This window comes from Sciurus vulgaris, assembly GCF_902686455.1.
Source record: "Sciurus vulgaris genome assembly, chromosome: 18".
Taxonomy (NCBI): Eukaryota; Metazoa; Chordata; class Mammalia; order Rodentia; family Sciuridae; genus Sciurus; species Sciurus vulgaris.
The window spans coordinates 8,411,326-8,430,884 of NC_136479.1; the positions used below are offsets into that span (position 1 = coordinate 8,411,326).

General features: G+C 56.5%; 1 protein-coding gene and 1 long non-coding RNA gene across 4 annotated transcripts in view; one reads left to right on the forward strand and one right to left on the reverse strand.

Moving 5' to 3' along the window:
* The window catches only part of EMP2 (epithelial membrane protein 2), a 30,946-nt gene extending 18,796 nt beyond the window's left edge, over positions 1-12,150 (reverse strand). Inside the window, exon 1 of one of the 2 annotated variants that reach the window (XM_079121619.1) lies at positions 12,045-12,150. The gene's annotated coding sequence lies outside the window, so the exon portion shown is untranslated. The remainder of the gene's footprint in view (positions 1-12,044) is intronic. The other variant, XM_079121620.1, reaches the window with a different exon arrangement.
* Positions 12,151-13,099: 949 nt separating this feature from the next.
* LOC306650013 lies at positions 13,100-16,494 on the forward strand. Of its 2 annotated transcripts, XR_013760778.1 has the most exons (4): positions 13,100-13,205; positions 14,069-15,107; positions 15,278-15,469; positions 15,760-16,494. It is a non-coding gene; the product is annotated as an uncharacterized lncRNA (long non-coding RNA). The 2 variants fall into 2 exon arrangements; XR_013760779.1 differs by lacking the exon at positions 13,100-13,205 and having other exon boundaries at positions 13,872-15,107.
* The last annotated feature ends 3,065 nt before the right edge of the window (positions 16,495-19,559 follow it).

A 19,559-nucleotide genomic window follows, 5' to 3' on the forward strand; every position in this document is an offset into this window, starting at 1 on the left:
TGGACAGGAGCCACCACGTGGAAGTGAACCACCAGGGCTGTCTCTGTGGGCAGGAGGCAGCGAGGGGCCTAAGGACCACCAGGCGCTGTTTCGCGCTTGGTCCCTGCTCTGCCAGTGCCGGCGCTTCCCAAATCCTGTGTTCCCACACCACCTGCCGTTGCCTGGTATGTCCGTGGACCGCCCGAATTGAGTCACTCATTCACTTTTTAAATGGACTTTTTTTGCCAGGCGTGGTGACACACACCTGTACTCCCCACGGCTCAGAAGGCTGAGGCAGGAGGATCAGGAGTTCAAGGCCAGCCTCAGCAACTTCGTGAGGCCCTAAGCTACTCAGCAAGACCCTGTATCAAAATCAAAAATAAAAAGGGCTGTGGAGGCGGCTCAGAGGTTAAGCACCCCTGGGTTCAATCCCCCCAAGTAAACAAACAAACAAACTGACATCTTCTAAAAGGAAGGCTTCTACGCAACTGAAAAGGAAAGTCAGAGCCTGCCACAGCCAGTGGGCGCTGGGGAAACGCACAGGGAACTCAGAACAGCGCTTCTTTGCTAAAACAAGGCCTCGCACGTGTTTGGGAAGTTCTAAGGCTGCCTTAGCACAAAACCGAGATCTCCTGTTTGAAAAGGGAGTGAAAAGAGACCCGATCCTGTTACCTTAACACTGTGTGTCTGGTCCCACTAAGTGTCCGTGTGAGCCACTTTCCTGGGGCTGCTTGGTTGGCCCCAGCGCTTCTGGGAGGGGTTGTGGGATGAGATTTACATTTGAGTTACTGGACTTCTGTCCTCCCTACTGGGGGTGGGCCTCATCTAATCAGTTGAAGACCTGTCTAGAATAAGAGAGCAATTTCTTCAGATCAAGAGGTGCCAGCAGATGGGCTTCAGACTTGGGCTGCAGCAGCGGCTCTCCACTGGGTCTCCAGTCTGCTGGCTGCCCTGCAGATTTTGCAGTGGCCAGCCTGCACAGTCACAGGACCAGGCCCTTAAAATCAATCTCTCTCTCTCTCTCTCTCTCTCTCTCTCTCTCCTCTCCACATACTGTTGTCCCCCCTGAACCTACAGTTTCGCCTTCCCCAGCTTCAGTTACCTGAAGTCAAACACCACCCAAAAATATTAAGTGGAAAATTCCAGAAATAAACAATTCATGAGGCTTAAACCGCGCACCGTTCTGAGAGGAGTGACGAGCTCTCAGGCCACCCCGCGCCAACCCCCTGAGGCGTGAACCAGCCCCGTCCAGTGGATGGCTGTACGTGCTACCCGCCCGCCAGACTCTCGGCCGCCTTCCCACTCACCAGGCTGCCTGTCACAGTCAAGCACAGGACTCGGGGCTCTGAGGTCCAGGGATCTCGGCTGCGTGCGCACTGTTCCTCCCGTTCCCCGCAGCCTCCCCCCAACGCCAACGCACCAGCTGAGCCTCAACGAGGACCTGGGGGGAGAGGCCAGCCCAGGGTGGCCTGCCGGCTGGGGGCCCCTTCGGGGAAGAAAGGCAGCCGAGCACGGCTCCCTCCCACTGGACGCCACGGTGGCGCTGGGACGGCGACACTGTCCCACCGTGGCAGCGAAGCTGACCGCCGAAGACGGACCCATCCAACCTCGGGCACCGCAGCTGGAAGGCGCTGGGGTCCTCAGGGCCGTCCGCCGCCCACGCCTGGCTGCTTCCCCAGCCCCCGGTTTCCATGCGTCTGTGCCCGGCCACCCGGGACCTCACTGCTACCCACCTGGCCCTGACCCTGGGGCCTGGCCTCTGAGCGAGGGTCACTTGCGCCACCTCCTCGGTACCACCACGGATGTGATTTCAGGTTTGTCCTTGATCCTCTTTCTAACACGAAGACGCAGTTTAAAAAGAAATGATTTCTGGCTCCTGGAGACGGAAAATCAGCGTCACTTGCCACGAATAGACCTAGGTTGTGAAAACAAAAGCCCCCGCCAGGCTCACATCCCGGCGTGACTGTCGCGTGCCAGAGGCCTGGACCGGAGGCCGCCAGGGCCCGAGAGGCCGAGCACGCGGGGCTCTGCTCTGCCCGGAGGGGAGCACTTCCTCACCCGGGGGTTTAACGTCCCCTAATGGCGGGGCCACCCGGTATTGCTCCGGACGGGACCCCCCGCCCTCAGAAGGCAGTACGGTGGGGACGCTCTTCCACAGACTCCAGTCCTATCTACAGGGTCCCCACCCACGGAACCCCAGAGCAAGCGCCCCCTTGCCTCCCCTTGCCCAGCCCCTCGCCCGCCAGCCTGTCCCAGAGCCCTTGGTGGGGCCCCGCCTGGCCCCAGGAGCCCTGGCCCAGGAGCCAGCTTCAGGCCTGTAGGAACGTCACCAGGGGAAGCTTCCGAGGACTAGAAACCAGGACACGGCTGGCGCTACAGTAAGACCTGGGGAAGCAGAGGAATCAAGAGCGCCACGGGAGGAACAGGGACCCACGGCCTGCAACCCAGTCTGGCAGCTCCTCAGTCAATCAGTCACGGAGCTTCCATGGACCCAGCCACTCCACTCGCAGGCACATACCCAAGAGAAAGAGATGATACCTCCACGAAAAAACGTGCATGAACGCACACAGCAGCACTTTCACAATCACTAAAAGGTGGAAACGACCCACCCATGCATTAAGGGATGAACGAATACAGGAAGAATATTCCACACCACGGAATATTACTTAGCCATGAAAAGGAACAGATGCTGCAATGCAGGGAACCTTGAAAACATCCCGCTAAGTGAAAGAAGCCAGAGCTGAAGGCCAGTCTGTGATTCCATTCACATAAACATCCAGCACAGGCAGGCCCGTAAGGCTGAAAGTGATCAGTGATCAGGGCTGACAGGGTGATATCTGAACAGAGAGGTCTCTTTTTGAGGCAATGAACACGTTCTAAAATCGACCATAATGGTGGCCACACATTTCAAGCAAAGAAGTTCTGAGTTCACTGAGGCTGGTCGACACTGGGCCAGGAGGAGGTGACCCAGGTGCCCTCTGCTGCCTCCGATTCCGAGAGGAGAAGCCCTGGGTCAGGAGCTGGGTGGGTTCGCGGGAAGGGCCCAGTCTGAGTGGGGAGCCCTCTGAACACGGAGGCCGAGCCCCGCCTAAACCCCGTCCCCACCCAGCGCCTGGGAGGGGCCTCCGGCAGCAGCAGGAGGCAAAGCCACGGGAAAGGCTCCTGCGAGGGGCGGGTGGAGTGTCCTCAGAGGAGAGGCCTCTGAGTGGAGAGGCCGCTGAGCGCAGCCAAGGCCTCGTCTCTCTGCTTGGAAACTGCGTAAGAGCCCCAGGAACGGTGGGGCAGGGGCCAGCCCACAAGCCCATTAGCAGGGGACCAGAGGACAGGAGGCTGAGGCCAGAGGGGCAGCCCGGGGCTTCCAGTCCAGCCGGTCCTCCAAGAGCCCGGAGCCCATGAGGACAAAGCGCAGCCGAGGCTGAGTCCTCAGCCCTCACTGAGCACTTACTCCAGAACCTCTGGGAGGGCCCCTGTGCACGCCGTCCCTTGCATCCCCTGGGGCCTGGTCCCAGGACCCCCCTCAGACCCAGCATCCAAGGACACTCCAGCCCCACAAACCAGCCCGGGGCTCGCCTCTCACCGGCGCGGGCCCTCCTCTGCTGTGGGTCACCTCCAGGTGCCTTCCGTGCCCCACACGGCACACCGCAGTGTGGACACTGCGGGACGGGATCGCTCGGGGAGGGGGGACACGGTCTGCGCGTGCTCAGCACGGACACGTGGTTCTGGTGGAGACTGAGCAGAGCGGCAGAGGCGGCACCACCGAGCAGAGGGTGTCAATGTAAAGCTGCGGAGCTTCCACGAAATGGCACCCTGCACCCCGCTGGGCTACCCCTCCCACGGCGTGGACCGAAGCCGAGCGTCACTGCACACGTGACGCACGCACGCCGCCTGTGTCTCCTGTCGGAGGTCCGCGGACACTGCCTGCAAAGTCCAGTGGGCTGCGGGCGCGCTCCCTCCTGGGACCAGAGAGAGGAAGAGTCCCTCTCCGTGTGCCTGGCCCGCGTTTCTCTAGCACCAACACCCGTCGGGGGACAGTTCACAAGTGGCCAGGGAAGAAGGTTCCGGAGCCTCGTCTCCTCCAACAGCTCTGCCCCCGGGTGCAGCGCACCTGCCCACTGGACCGGCGCCTCGGGGGTGGGAAGAGGGGCTTGGCACAAGCGGCGTGTCCGGTGGCCTGGGGCAGCCCTGGGTGGCATTTTCTGAGGGGGCTCTGGTGGACAGCCGAAGGAAGGAGGGGAGCGGCGGGACGGGGAAGACGCCTGAGAGACGCGGGGAGCCAAAGCCAGGCCTCAGCCCGCGGAGGAGCAACCCACGACTGCCCTGCCCGCTGGCCGGCGGCTGGCCTTTTACGCAAGGGCCCCTGTGTCATTCGCCGAGGGTGGACCTGGGGACGGGAGGTGGGGGCTGACCTCCCAGGGGCTTCTCACCATTTTGGGGAGTGGGAAACTGAGGCCGCAGCCCACACTCGCTGCGCGGGAGACCAGTGCACCCCACGGATGGGGACCTGTGCGCGGCCGCAGGAGGCCACATTGAAATCCCCCTCTGGGGACCCCTGCACACACACACTGCCTCACTACCCTTGTTAGCTTGAATCGGTTCTTTCTAGAGGCTGGGGACTGAACCCCAGGCCTGAGACGTGCTAGGCAGGAGACGAGCACCTGCACGCTCAGTCCTCGGTTCACTGTGAACCGAGTACTACCCCGCACGCGGAAAACCAGCTCCACCGCCGAGTGCGAGCCATTTAGGTAACACGCCTGAAAGCTAACGCGCGCATGTTCCAGTTTTTGACGCCGTCTGTATACTGTGGAAATCAATTCCAAACACCCTGAGTTGTGTGGACGCCACTCTGAAGAGTCCATGCAGCCCGCGGCCTAGAAGGAAGGGGCCCCGTGTCCTCCTGATATAATCGGGTGCCGGCCATGCTCTGGGGCCTGACGTGGCCCCCAGCAGAGGCACCGGCGGGGGAGAGGGCGTAGCTGCCCGACTCCAGCTGCTGTCTTCCCGACTTCCAGAGCAGCTCTCTCTCCTGGCCCACACAGCAGCCTCGCCTCACAGCTCATCCAGGGTCCGGGGCCTCCCTTCTGGGCCTCCCCCAGGGGCCTGCTGCAGTCCGGGGTACCCAGTAGTGACAGACGCGGTTCCTGTGCCTGGCAGCTCTTGCCGCCTCAGCTGCCATGGGACTTAATGGTAAAGGCATGGTTCTGATTTGACCTGGGATTAGGAAACTTCCTAGAGAATCAGAGAAATTCCAAAAGGGTGAGGAGAATTCACGCACGAGAGAGGACGGGAGCGTGGAGCCAGGAGAGGAAGTGACGGCAGGAAGTAGCAGGAAGAGAGTTTTGAGAGGTAGACAGACTAAGGCCAGTGGGCCTCAGCACGAAGCCAAGGGAGACCAGTCCAGAGAGGAGCTAGACCTGTTGGCCCAATGGCACAGGCAGCAAAGGAACCTGCAGGACGCCCCCACCCCGCCCTCCAGAGAGTCTGACATCATTCCTCGCAGGTGGGGCTGGGAATCGCATTTTATCAAGACCCCCCAGGCAGTTCTGCGGGCAGCCCGCCAGGGATGTCTGAGTCAGGCGGTGCAAGGCCTGGATTCTTTTTCTTCATTCTTCATTTTAGGAGTGATGAAAACTACCGAAGAGTCTTGAAGTGAGGTGAGCAGAGGAGTAACCTGGTCAGCTTTGCTCCTCTGCACCATCCATCTGGGTAGGCAGTGGACGGCAGGGCCAGTGTGGCTTGGGGATGGTGGTCATGGAGCTGGTGCAGTGGCCAGTGCAACAGCTGGAGGTGGCCTCGCCAAGATGGCGGCCACGGTGAAGAGAAGAGGTGGATTCGGAAACACCAAGGCAGGGCCATTCCGGGCTCCCCGGGTAAGCCGTTGATGGGCATGGGTGGACTGTCACGGAGGGCCTCTTCCGCTCACAGCCCCTCGGACTCCTGACCGTCCCTCTGGGTTTCAGGACACTTTCTACACTAAATAAGAGGACTCAGCGGGGCTCCCTTGCCACCTTTGACTCAAAAAAATATATATATATGTCGCATCATCTTTTGACCTACGTGTCTTCATAGAAGTGACTGAAGGAGGAGGGGATGTGGGGGTTCCGATCATCACGCCCCAGGACCTTCAAGGGCTGAGACTGCTGACTTTGGAGGAAGGATATCCAGGATGCCCACCAGCACTTCCGTAGCAAAGGAATATTCTGGGCTCCAAAAGCCAGGATTATTCCAAGAGGAGAGGAAGCTGTTGATATTTTCTGGGAAGCACAGGAAGGAGCCACATCCAACAGAGCCCAGGAGCCTCGGGCCCGATCCTAACTCAGGCCCTGGCACGCTGTGGGAGTTAAGCGTGGTTTGCTGAGCTCTAGAGCAGGGATCAGAGTAGCCTCGGCCTCCGGGGGTGCTGTTCACTTTAAGTGAGGTCACGCGCGTGACCTTCTCTGCACTACAGAACTGCTCTGGAGTAGCAATGGTGATCACCACCACCACTGGCAACACTGGTGAGCCCCAGCCATGTGCCCCGCCCTAAAACACCAACTTAGACCGCAGCATGAGCCCGGGTCTCCGCCTGGCCCCTGGAATTCTCTGAAGCCCTGGATTCCCATTCCCAACGGTCTCCCAGATGCCTCCCCTGGATTTCACAGTGCCCCATGGACACACCCCAAGGGAACCCACCATTGCCCACTCTTCTCCAAACCGTTGTGAACATCTGCCACAGCACTCGGACTGGAAACCCATCGTGCCCACCAGGCGTCCACATTGTGACGTTCCTAGGAGACTGTCCGCCTCCTCAGCTCAGAGCCCATTACCCGTCCCTGCTGGTCCTGTCTGCAGAGCCTCCGCCACACAATCCATCTGACACTCCACGGCCAAACTCACTACCTGTAGGTTCGCCTCATGCCTCCCTCGAGCTGGGAAGAGCTGCTGTATTCAGCGGGTTTGGCGCGGAGGTCATCCTTGTCATAGCAGGACTGGGGTCCCTTCACCCACGCCGGGCACACCGGGCCCTTCCCCTGTCTCTCCCCAGAGGCAACCACCTCACCTACTGACCATCCTTCCAGGCCCCTTCCTCGTGCATACAAGACGTACGTGGCCAAAAACACACAGCAGGGATTTTTGTTTATTTTTAGATAAACAGTACCTTTTCCATGTACAGTTGATCATTTTTTTTAGCTCAGTAAGGCCACACTATATTGGCACATATAGTTGAAACGTGTTCTTTTTAATTGGTGCAAAATATTCTGCAAATCATGGGTAGTTCTTTAGGTGGCTCTCCCTGGAGGGAGGGGAGGCGAGGATGCTTCCTGACCCATCTCAAGCCTGGAAGGCTGTGGAGAGTCCTCGCTGGCCCGCCTGCTGCAGGCGTCCCTGAAACGGCATCTGTGGGTCTGAACCTGGAGCAGCCTCTGAGCTCAGCAGGCCTTTACTAGACAGCAGCCTCCTTTGAAGACAGGGAGTCCCCCTTTGTATTGTCAGAGTCCCCGTCAAGATTAAAGTGGGCCAGCCAGCCTCTCCCTCGGCCTTGCTTTGGTTCAAGAAAACCACAAGTCTCTCAAGCCACCTCCACAGGCGTCCATCAATATGTCACCTCTTCTGATCCTCAGAGCAGCCGGCCCAGGGTCAGGGGGTGGAGGATGAAGAGAAGCTCAGCAGCTAAGCCGCAGGTCTCAGTCTAGAGCTGAACCCAGTGGCCTCTGGGAAAAAGGGGAGCTTGGGTAGGAAGCTCGAAGACGCTTCCAGATTAGACCTGATATGGAAGGTGTGATGTGTTCACCCCGATCCTCATCAGAAAACCATCTCCCATGTGCCCATTAAGGAAATTCTTAAGTAACATTGTGGGGGCTGGTGTCATGGCTCAGTGTGGCGCACTTGCCTGGCACATGTGAGGCACTGGGTTCAATTCTCAGCACCACATATAAATGAATAAAATAAAGTCGGTTGACAACTAAAAAAATATTTTAAAACAATATTGTGACATTTTAAGCATCAACATTCATTCGTCCCTAAGTAGTAGTATCTGAAACCATGGCTTTGTGTGCTGTTGACATATATTTTTCAAATGTCAACCAAGAAAAATACATAATTAATCTTTTTTTTTTTTAATGTTCTGCTGCAGAACTTTTAAAATTATCTTGGGTACTGCCAATGATGACACACTTTGGGAAACGTTCATTAAAATAAGACTAATGAGGTACCTGGGGTCATATTTACTTGCTAATTTTTTATTAAATTAAGTTCCTTCTAAGGAAAGACAGTTCACCAGAGAAGTTTGCGATTAGCATGCAAGAAAAAAAAAAAAAAAAAAACTCAAGTGAGGGACTCTGCTCTAGGAAGCTCCCTTGGGTTAGACCAGGAACAGTCTGTAGACAGGGAATCGCCTAACTCTATATCCTGCATGGTGACAGCAACTTTCCCTCCCAGATTTCTGAGGCAAGTACTAACACCAGTCTCACCCTAGCGATGCCTCCCACGGCTCTGGACCCGGAGCCCCAGGAAGCTTCTAGAGGTTGATGTCGTCCACGGAGGGCAGGAACTGGAGCAGCCCCCACTTCCCCCTGGGTCCCTCACAGGTCAAGGGAAGCCGGGCTTCCCAAGAAAGGTGAGGGCCCAGGGTTCAATTCCTCATTAAGCAAGAGATTCCCCGAAACAAAACCCACCTCGCCTGGGAAGGAGGGACGGGCTCCTTCTCCCAGGCCCTCCAGTCCTCCTCCCGACACCCTGCCCCCAGGCGTGGCCAGAGCCTGGCAGACATGCCCCAGAGTCGCCAGATGCCCAATGGGAGGTGACCCACTGACCACAGCCCTTTGCTCACCCTTCTCCAGTTGGGTATGAGCATGGAAATCCAGCACCCTAGACAGATGACACAAGGTCACTGACTCTGGGGACCTTGGAATCCCACTGACACTCCCCACCACTGGACGCCTCAGCTGGGACGAGGCCCCGCACCCAGACCTAGTCCCGGGTCTGCTGCCAACTCCCTATGTGACTCGGGAAACTCATTCCACCTCTCTGAGTGTCCCAAGCTGTCAAGCTGGCACTTTCTACGGTCCTTATGTCCCCAAATTCCCCAGTCTTGGCGCACAGCTGCCCTGAACCCATCGCTCGCGCCCCTCAGCGTGGCTCCAGTCCCAGGCAGTGCTGCCTGAGGCGTCCAGGGGACTCAGGAACACCGCAGCCCGATGTCGTCACCACCGCCAGCACCCGCCCTGGGCGTCAGGTTACCAACCAAGCTCTCTCGCCCTCTCGTTGGGTGGCAGCTCTGCCTTTGATATTTTTAGACGCCCCTGGTCTGGCCTAACAAGAGCCAGATGCATCGATTCCCAGTCCCGCCGGGGTCCTGCTAAGACTGCGCTCCCTGGCAGACTCTCTCCGGGGACAAGGAGGGGAGCCTCCTCTAGGTGCACCCCCATACCTCGCCCGTTCCTTCCCTAACAAGCCGAAGCGGCCAGCGCCAGTTCTCTCTCTGACAACTGCCCTTCCCCCGTTCCAGCCGCCGCCAAGTGCCCACTTTCTGAGCTCTGTAAGACGCACACACAGCCTCCTGCACAGGCGTCGCACCCGTGACCTTTAACTTCTCTGATCCTCTTTGCCAGTACCTGGGACCCCAGCCCGCCTTTGGGTGATGACTACCACCATCTCCATTGTGGGGAGCTCCCTGTGGCTGAAGACCCTTCCCCCAGCGCTAAAGCCTGGGTCAGAGGCCCCACTTGGCCGAAGAGCTGGGCATCAGCCACATCTTGCAACACACACACACACACACACAGAGTCAGCCCCCCCGCCCCCCCCCCGCAGGGTGACGGGATTCCTGTCTCCCAGCCCACCTCGACACCCAGCAAGCCTGCAAAGTATTGATATCTTTTTGTCTCAACAGATTTCCCTTTCTGGCCGTGTCTACTGAGGGTGGTAATGACAAAGAATGGCCTTCCGTGAGCCCCACCGGCCAAGGAGGCACAGACCAGAGGCAAGGGCAGGGGAGGATCCGCATAAGCCTGGGCCAAAAAAATTGGTCCTCAGGGTGAGTAACCTGTGACTAGAAAATTGAGTCAGTGTATGCATGCTAGGGTTTAGGTCCCAGCCTGAAGGTGCTGGGGGAATGGCAGAAGAGAGATCTAGGTGTCATTCTGGATGTGTGGGGTGCTAAAGGGACGTACCTTGTGTTCACAGTCTGGGGCAGCGCCAGCCTGAGAGGGGGCCCTCCCCTCTGGGTGGGGCAGCAGCCGGAGCTCAACCCCTCCACGGGCTGCTTCCTGGCCCTCCCTCCCCCTCCCTGCTGGCCACCTACAGGGCGTCCAACACAAACACCCTTCCCTGGATGGCAGGCCATTTCTCCCCTTGGGGAACAGAGAGGCTCCAGGCCCTGTGGCCTGCTCTCTGCCTCCGAACTCAATCCTCAGTTCTCGGTGGGGTGGAGGCGGTGGGAAAACAGGTTCCGCGCCTTCCTGCCACCCCCACGCCCCTCCCTGGGCTGTGGGCTGGGCATCTATCTGCCGATATCTGCGCCCTGTTTTCCCCGGAAGCCCTTCACCTCACCCCACTCCCCACAACACCAAGGCATCTCCAGGCAGGAAAGAGGGAGGGTTTGGGGAGAGGCAGGTGGGGTTCGTGGCCTTGAGTAACTGGCTTGGCCTCTCTGATCTGGTTCTCCACCTGCGAACAGGGGAGGTTGCTGGGAGCAGCAGAAGGCGGGGCTCACAAGAAGCCAGGAGGTGACAGGCCCAGCCCACAGCTCACCTCCAACTCTGCCCTGGTGACTACTGAAGACCCCTGCCCCTTCCTCATCCTCCTGCTCTGCCCCATCCTGAGGCGAAATTCCAGGGACAGTGTCCACCAGAGGTGCCTGGGTCTTGGAATTTCTCTCTTTTAGACTGAAGTGCAGAAGTGGCTGCAGGTGGCTGGTTTTTTTTTTTTTCCTCCTCCTGGTGGTAAGATATACAGTGACTATCTCAACCCTGTGTTAGTGTCCAATCAGCTTGAAACACGCTTACAAAGTTGAGTAACATCACCTCTATCTATTCCCCAAAACTTTTTTGTCTTCCCCAACAAACATGAACCCTCCCCTGGCCCACCCGTTCCCAGCCGCTGGTAGCCATTCCACTTTTCTGAGTAGAATCTACCAGCTCCAGGGGCCCGGAAACGCGGACTCAGAGGGGCGGAGGCTTCTTAGGTTCCCCAAGCCCCTCGTTGAGTTCCACCAGCAACACCAGCACACACACGGCTTGGGAGGGGCCAGCACTGCCGGGCTGGCAGCTTCTTTCCAAAGTAGGTGAGCTCTCTGTCCTGGAGGGGTCCTTGGCTCTGTAAGGTCTCCCTCGTTTCCAAGCGTTCCGTGTCAACCCCACGCGATGACCTCAAAGATCTCCCTGGAGCATTTAGGTCTCTGGATCTGGGAGGATGTGGGTCCACACCTGAGCTCTAGCCTCCCCCTCCGCTGGAATCCATGGGCAGGGCACTCCCGGCTTACAGCCCGTCAACCCTGCAGGCTTGTAGGTAAGCGGAGAGAGCGGTCGCCAGGTCGCCAGCCTCCGCCACCGCTGCGGACCCAAGGAAGCTGCTCCCTGCCGCTGGGGGGCGCGACGGAGCCGCGGCTGGGGCCAAAAGGGGTGCGCAGCCCGCGAGGACTCCGACTCCGCCGGGGCGCAGTCAGTCCCCCCACCGGGTTCGGTGCGGCTGGGGTCGGGCGCTGGGGTCCCACGCGAGGCATTGGGTGCTGTCCCGGACCCCGAAAGCTCCGGGACTGAGGCTGGTGCGGGTGAGGGGCGCCGCCCTGACTCCTCCCCAAACTTTTCCCGCCCGCCTCGGCGCAAAAGGCGAAGGCAGCTGTCCCGGGGTGGCGAGGTGGTGGAATCCGGGGGCCCGAGCCAGCGCCGGAGGGCTGCGCCCAGGGATCTGGAGGAATAGTGGACCTGCGGCACCATGTGCCTCTCGGCCCCTCCCTGCCCCCCACCCATTCCCAGGCCTTTCTCGGTGGCTAAAGAGGACGATCGCGCCCTGGCTGCCTAGGGCGCACGCTGCGCGGAGCCCCGAAGTCACCCCGCGCCCCGCTGGCGGCTCCCGGGGGCACCCCGACTCACCGGGCGCTGGCGGCGGCGCTGGCGGCTGGACGGACGCACGGGCTGGGCGCGAGGCGAGGCGGCCGGGCTGTTTTGAAGCTCTGGGCCGGGACTGCGCGCCCTCCCTCCTCCCTCTCCGCGCGCCGAGCCTCCTCCCCGCGGCCCCCTCCCTCCCCAGTCCGCCTCCCGCGCGGTGATGTCAGGAGCCCGAGAGCCAGTGGGAGGGACGGCGGGCGGCGGCTGGGGGACGCAGGAGGGGAGGGCCGGCCGGGCCGGGCAGCGCCCCCAGCCCCCGGCCGCCTCCTCGCCACACTTTGGCCAAGTTTGGGGCGGAGTCGGTAGCTCTGCGGCGGGGCAGAGAGAAAGGAAAGCTCGGGGCGCTGGGAGTCTCGGGTCGCGCTCTCCCGCAGGTCCCCCTCTGCCCTCTCTCCTCCCGCCGTCCCCGCTGTCCTCCCTGCCCTTGGGGTGGGGAGTTTCGGAATCCGGCGTTAGCATCCCTTCTCCAGCGCTCTCCAAACTTAGGGAACTTGTTCCTTTGGTTCTGAGGATTGAATCCGGGGGTGCGCTATCGCTGAGCTACGTCCCCGGCCCTTTTCAAATTTTTTTTTATTTTAAGAGAGTCTCGTTAAAATGCCTGTGCTGACCTCGAATTTGCGATCCTCCTGCCTCCGCTTCCTAGTCGCTGCAATTTACAGGCGTGCGCCACCTCGCCCTGGGGCCGAGAACTTGTTCTTAATCTCACCTGCCTCGGTTTCCTTTTCTGGAAGTGGGAGTCATAGCAGACTCTCTTTCCTTGTGCTGTGTATGGGCCTGAAAGTGATCATACAAGCAGTTCATACGAACTTCGCGCTGGACATGAAGTTAGGCGCTCGGTAAATGTTCACCTGCTATCTCAGGTGGCGGTGGCGTGAGATGGCAGGGCCATCAGGAAGGCGTCTTAAGATTTCTCCACTCTTCTGCATTCACTCGGGCACCAATACGCACACACACACACACAACGTCACAAAAGTCATTCCCCGTGTTTTGGACCACCCCTGAAAATGACATCAAAAACCAAAGAACTGCCTTTCTTTTCAGCCTCCGTTTCCCCATCTGAAAGCAGAGGACTGATGGGCCCCGGGGCTCTTGGGAGGATGAGGGAGGAGACCAAAGGAGCCTGAGCTTCATCACGTGTGTTGAAAGGTATATCTTAAAAACTGGAGAAATTCCAAAGCTGAGTCAGAATTTACTGTAGCATATTTTTAAACTTTTAATGTAATGGGTTGATGTTATTTGAACAAACCCAGACATACAGGGCAACGGATTTATGCTGCTGACAAGAGAATTAGAACATCTTTATAAGAAATATAATTTATTGCATAATTGTGTGGTCTGGCTGGGACACTGTGTTTCAATTTTCTGATGAGCATCTCTTTTTAATGTCGTGGAGGAGCTTTGGTGGGAGGGCCTCACTGGGTCTAAACTAGCAATCCTTGGGGGACTTGAGACTCCCTCCAAAAGCTCCGCCCACCTTCCAGGCCCTGACCTTGCTCACTTAGTCTGGGGTCTCACTCATCTGCCAGGTACCTTTTATTGCACGGCTAGTGAAGACTCTCGTCCCCCAAGTGAGATATTCTTTGGGACTGAAGAGGTGCAGGAAGATGTTAATTTGAACAGGGACCTGCTTGGACAGTGGCTCCTGCCTGTCCAGTGGTCACCTGGAAGACAGAGAAAAACCCAAAAGGCTCTCCCAGAGGGAAAGTCCAGGCAGACATGGAACTGGTGTACTTCTGCCATTTGCTGAGCACCTACTGTGTGCCAGTTACTTTATAAATATTACCTTCAAAGTGGCACAAGAACCCTGCTAAAGAAGTCACCCTGATTTTATCCATGAAGAAATGGAGACTTAGGGCATCTACAGTCACCTACCCCAAGGCCCTATGCCAATGAGCCAGCGTGGATTTGAACCCCACTGACAACATAACCGCCCACCACCTGAACTACTTACTATCCGCTTTATGTTTTTCTTGAAACCAATTGTTTATTTTAATGTATTTATTTAAAAGGAAGTCCTGTATTGCCAAAGAAACCAGTGCTATCCATCAATAATAGAAAACAAACTCACAAATGTAAACATTATCCAAATAAAAGAGCATTGGTAAGTTGCCGCCAGATCCTGTTGCCTGAAAGAGCCCCAGAGCCCAAGGTTTGAAAAGGGAGATCAACAAGGTGTTAAAAGCTCTGCAGAGGACTCTTTCCTGTTATCAGAACTACTGCAAGATCCCTGGGAAAGGGAATGTGCTCTGCTCTGTGATTCTAAGCCAGACAGCGCTCCTGGGCTCCTGGCATGTCCTTCTGGGCCTCCTGCTGGCGGGGTGTGTCCTGCCTTGGGAAGAACCTGCCCACACACCTGGATGCCTCTTGCTCCTCCCTGTTTCCAAATGCTCTTGGGAGCCTCCCTCCCTATTCTGTTCACCTGCTGCCTGCTGCCCCTAATTTTCTCTTTAAATATACTCCTGTCTCTCCAATGAGATTGGAGGCAGTAATTTACCACATACCATCTATCCCCACTCCTGATATCTCAATGACAATCAGCTTGAAACCGCCACACACTCAGTGTGGGGGAAAAGAGTGTGTGGGATGGGGTTCTCACCCCGAAAGTTCAGCTCCTGTAGTAGCTGAGTGCATCCCATTCTAGCCAGAGCTGCGTGGCAGGCAGAGCATGTTCCTTCTGCTCCCTTGATCTCCTTGATCTTGAACTGGGCCACGTGACGTAGTTCAGCTCCTCAGACAAGACACACACAGACTGGGAAGGGGCGCCAGCAGTGGGTGGCCCTCTTGCACTACTGGCATTTCCATGAGCAGAATATATAGCTGGTAGCCCACTGGTCCCAGAAACATGAAAGGCACAGCGAGCAGAGCTCCACTAACTGGCCTGCAGAACTTCTGTCTGGGGCACAGAATTGCTCCGGCCAGGCTGCCGACAGGTGAGTGAGAAGCACATGCTTTTTGCTGTGTGCTCCTGAGGCTTCATAGCTATTTGTTACACAGCAATAGCTGACTGAGAGAAGGATCATCTTCCTTGGAGACGGAGTGCATTTGAAGGTATGGAGGGCCGTGGAGAAGGGTGGGGTTGGGAGGCTGGCTCAGGCTTGGGGAAAGAAGATAACTGGGGTGCAGTGATCTCTGCGTGCGCTTCGTGCCTCGCACGTTTCAGAGTTCTGCCGCTTTCATGCAGCGTCTCCTGTTGGCTCTTCTTTGGTTTTTGTTCTCAGAAGGAATGATCGGAGTCACCCAAGCCCGAAGGCAGCCTACCAAAACTCACAGTTGCAGCAGAATACATCCTGGGGAAGACAGTGTGCGCTCCTGTCAAGAAGGACGAAGACCTAAGGAAAATTTGATTTCAGTCCGTAGGTCCTCATGGAAGTGGATCAAATATGAGCGTGACCCGGCCCTCATGTTGGTGGGTGAGTGACTCTTGATAGGTGCCGGGGGTTACTGACTACCGTTCAGTGACTGTTTCCTTTGCAAACAATCTGGGGGAGCGGCTGCTCTGAGGGCCCTGCCTCCTGGTAGTCACAGCCTTGTGAAGCCTCCATTCCATTGGGGAGGCCCTAACAGCCAGGAGGCTGGACCCAAAACCCGCTGTTAACGAGCAGACTAAGAGTGATGTGATGTCACTTTGAGGATCATGTTCCAAAGCACGGTGACGCCGTGACTCCCATGTCACTGGCAGACTCTCTCTGTTGCCTTCTAGGCTTGCATGGTTGCATGAAGTATCTGCCTTGTTGGAGGACCCACGTGACATGGGATCAAGGGACCCTCCAGCCAATGCCAGCCAGGAGTCCGACAGCCTGCTTGGGCCAGAGTGCTGCCAACAGCCCCTGAGCTAGGACATATCCTCCCCCGGCTGAGCCTTTGGATGAGACCCTGGCTATGGCCAACACCTTGATCTGATCACCTGAGGCAGAGGACACAGCTCAGCTCTGCCCAGGCCTGCCCACCAAAGCTGAGATAGTGAGCGTGAGCTGCTTTAAGCTGCTAAATTGTGAGGTCGTCTGTTACACAGCAACAGATAACTAACATGCAAACTAAGAAGAGAATTAACTTTAATGACTCAGATGCGGGGTAGGTTCTAGCTGTAGCCTTGGGGCTGGGTTATGCTGTGGTAGCAAATGGCCCCAAATGTCAGTGGCTTACGAGTGTTGATACCTCTTGCTTATGGTGTATGTCTATTGTAGGCTGACGGGACCATGTGTCTGTAGCATCTTTACTTCAGGACACAGGCTGATAGAGCAGCCTCTATCTAGAATGTTCTGGGTCTCAGGGAAGAGGGAGGCTAAGATGATGAGCGATGCACTGGTTATGAAAAGCTTCTACGTGTTCACATTTCAACAGCAAAGCCAGCCATGAGGCCAAGAAGCCAAAATCTCCCCCTCGCCACGTTGGCATCAGCTTTCAGGGTCCAACACCGTCTTTGAGTTTGGCACAAAATTCTCGATGCTCCTGGATGTAGGATTGTAGGGAACTCCTGCAAAGCTGCCCAAGCATCATGGCTCTTGGCCACTCTTTCAGAGACAGATGCAGCAGATCCTCAGATGAGGGCTTCCCAGGAGAATCCCAAGCGTGGACATGACAGGAAGTCTAGTGTTGGTCAGACCATCCACCCACCAAAGGCCATCAGCGCTTCTCCACGCAGCTCAGCGGGCTGCCCATCTGGCCACAGGAGACCCTTGAGCTGCCCTGAGTCTGTCACATGGAAAAAGGAAATCTGAATCTGCCAAGCAGGATCTGAGACACGCGCGCCCTTGGGAACGTTTCCTCCGCATTGGTCGCCCACCTCCAACGTGGGTCGGGGCGGGATGGAGGCGATGGTTTCCAGCAGAACAACAAACCGTGGCATCTCCAGCTTGCGGCTGGTCTGACTGCTTCCTTCTATGAGATGGGGGTGGAGCCATAATTTCTGCCCCCCCGCTCATCTCTGACAGGACGGCAGAAATACCTGCAACTTACATCACAAATCATCCTGCAAACGGGACGAGAAGTGACCGGGCAGGCCCTTCCCCACCTGCGGCTGCTCGCGGTGGCCGGACGCCAGGCGCCTGCTGTTCTCGCTTGCCTGGGATGGCACCCCTGCCCTGCGGCCACGTGCACCTGAGAACAGCGCCGGGAGCCGAGGGCCTCGCGATGAGTCCCCGCCTGAGATTCCGGAGCTGGCGGGTGAGGGGGCAGGGGGCGCCGTGGCCCTGCAGTGGGACAGATTTGGAGGCTGGGTTTTAGCAATCTGTTGCTGTTTTCTCCATCGAGTCTAGAGATCCAGCCACGAGATCAAGAAGGAGGAGGAGGAGGAAGAGGAAGGGTAATTAACAGTCTAAATATTGTCCACTCGACTCCTGATGGAAGTTTAATAAAGACCAGAGACCATGACCATGGAATTGCCAAGGCCTTGGAGAAACAGCCCCAAATTCTGTCTCAGGCTTTTCCTCGTCTTCCAGAGCCATAGAAGAGAGGTAAGGAGCACGTCCAGGGCCAGCCTGGTGGAGAAACGTGTGGAGCCCAAACATCTGGCCTCTTGCGCCAGAACCGCGGGTACCACAAAGCTGGCGCTTCAGAACTCTCCCCGCCGGCACTTTCCTGGAGACAGAAGCTAACAGGAGGCGGGAGGGCTGGTCTCCACCTCCAGCCGCACCACCACCCAAACACCTGGCCCCCAGAGGGCTTAGAGAAGGCGCTCCTCAGGTGGGGAGCAGCACCAGGAGGACCGGCCGGCTCTCTTGACCCACCTTTACAAAAGAACAGAGCCGTTCAGCACCGAAGTTTCGAAAAGGAGAGGAGGGGAGAGAACATCCTGTGTCTACTAATGTCCCCAGGGTGGGTTCTGCGGTTCCTGGGATCTCAGGCACTATCATAAATACTCTCCCTGCAGACTACAAGGGCATCCTTTGTACTTTTCTAAATATTTTTAATTTTTCAAAACAATATCCCCCCCTTCCTTCCTTTCTGTCAAACAATTGCTCAGGAAAATAATATTTTCCCAATCATTCTCTTAACGTCTACTGGGTACAGATCTCCTGTGTACAGCAGTGAGCAAACTTGTCCCAAGGCCTCTTGTTCTCATGGAACTTACTCACTAACCCTGGCCAGTTCTACTTGTTATCCTGCTTCACACTGGTATGTGTTGTATTTTTCTTTCTGAGGTTACGGGGTGTCTTTGTGTGTGTGTGAGTTGTCCTTCAAGCTGTAATACCATGGAAATAGCCCCTTCAAACAAGTGACCTCTGTGCCATCTGGGCAAATCCAGCCTCAGAACTCAGTCCGGACCCACGAGTCTGTGTGACTCTTTGGGTATGAGGAAGTAAGGACATCTGCCTTTCCCATGGGATCCACTCATGACCCCACAGTTCAAAATTCCAAGATTAACAGAGAGGAGACCTAGAAATTATTATTATTATTATTTTTTTTTTGATACTGGAAATGATTGAACTCAGGGGCACTTAAACACTTAGTCACATCCCCAACCCTTTTTTGTATTTATTTAGAGACAGGGTCTCACTCAGTTGCTAAGTTGCTGAGGCTGACTTTGAACTCACAATCCTCCTGCCTCAGCCTCCTGAGCCGCTGGGATTACAGTTGTGTGCCACCACGCCCCACTGAGACCTAGAAATTCTTAACCAGTCCTATGCTTCCAGGCAGGCAGGTATTTAAACCACTCCAACCAGACTAGACTGTTGATCTTAAAGGCCTTATACCTTTGACAGTCTGGAATTCCATCCCCAGGTGACATTAAAATCTTTTTGGTCACAGCCATTCTGTTTGCTCTTGCTCATTTCTCCCTGTCTGCTTTTCCTGATATTGGTATCCAGTATCAGACAGGCTGGGCCTCCACATTCTGGCTTCTGCCTCCAGTAGCTCATACAGAGTAGATATTCGGTCAAGGGAATTTTCTTCTATAACACTTGCATTAGTCTGTTGTTTGTTGTTGTTACTGTAATGAAATGCTTGAGGCCAGGTAACGTATAAAGAAAAGAGGTTTCAAATAAAGAAAGGAAGGAAGGCAGGAAGGAGGTGAGGAAGGGTACTGAGCTGGAATCCCAGATGGCACTCCCGTTTTAGATGACGCCAGGGGAAGAATGACCAAAGGGATCCAGAGATCCCTCTGGGAGGTGTCTAGAGATAATCACATTATGCAGAGGAGTCTGGAGAGTCTGGTGGTCAGACAAACCTGGCACTTCTCTGGGGCCAGATGTGAAGGGCGTGCTTGACCCATTGGCATGTCTGATGGTGCAGATGTTTCCTAGAAGGAGAAGCTGAAGGTGGGCTGGACCTTGGAGACCCGGTGGCTCAGTGCAGCCCATAAGGATGGATTCTCTGGGCAACTGTGAGCTGCCTTTTGATGCTGGACCAGTTGGCAAGAAAGCTTCCAGGGGCAGGGTGGTTCCCGGGACGTCTGGTCATGTGTGACGCCTCATGTGTTTACTCTACCTCTCTGGCTTCCAAAGGGAAGCGTAATGCTGCCTAGGATCAAAGAGAGACGTAACAGAGCTCACACAAAAGGAA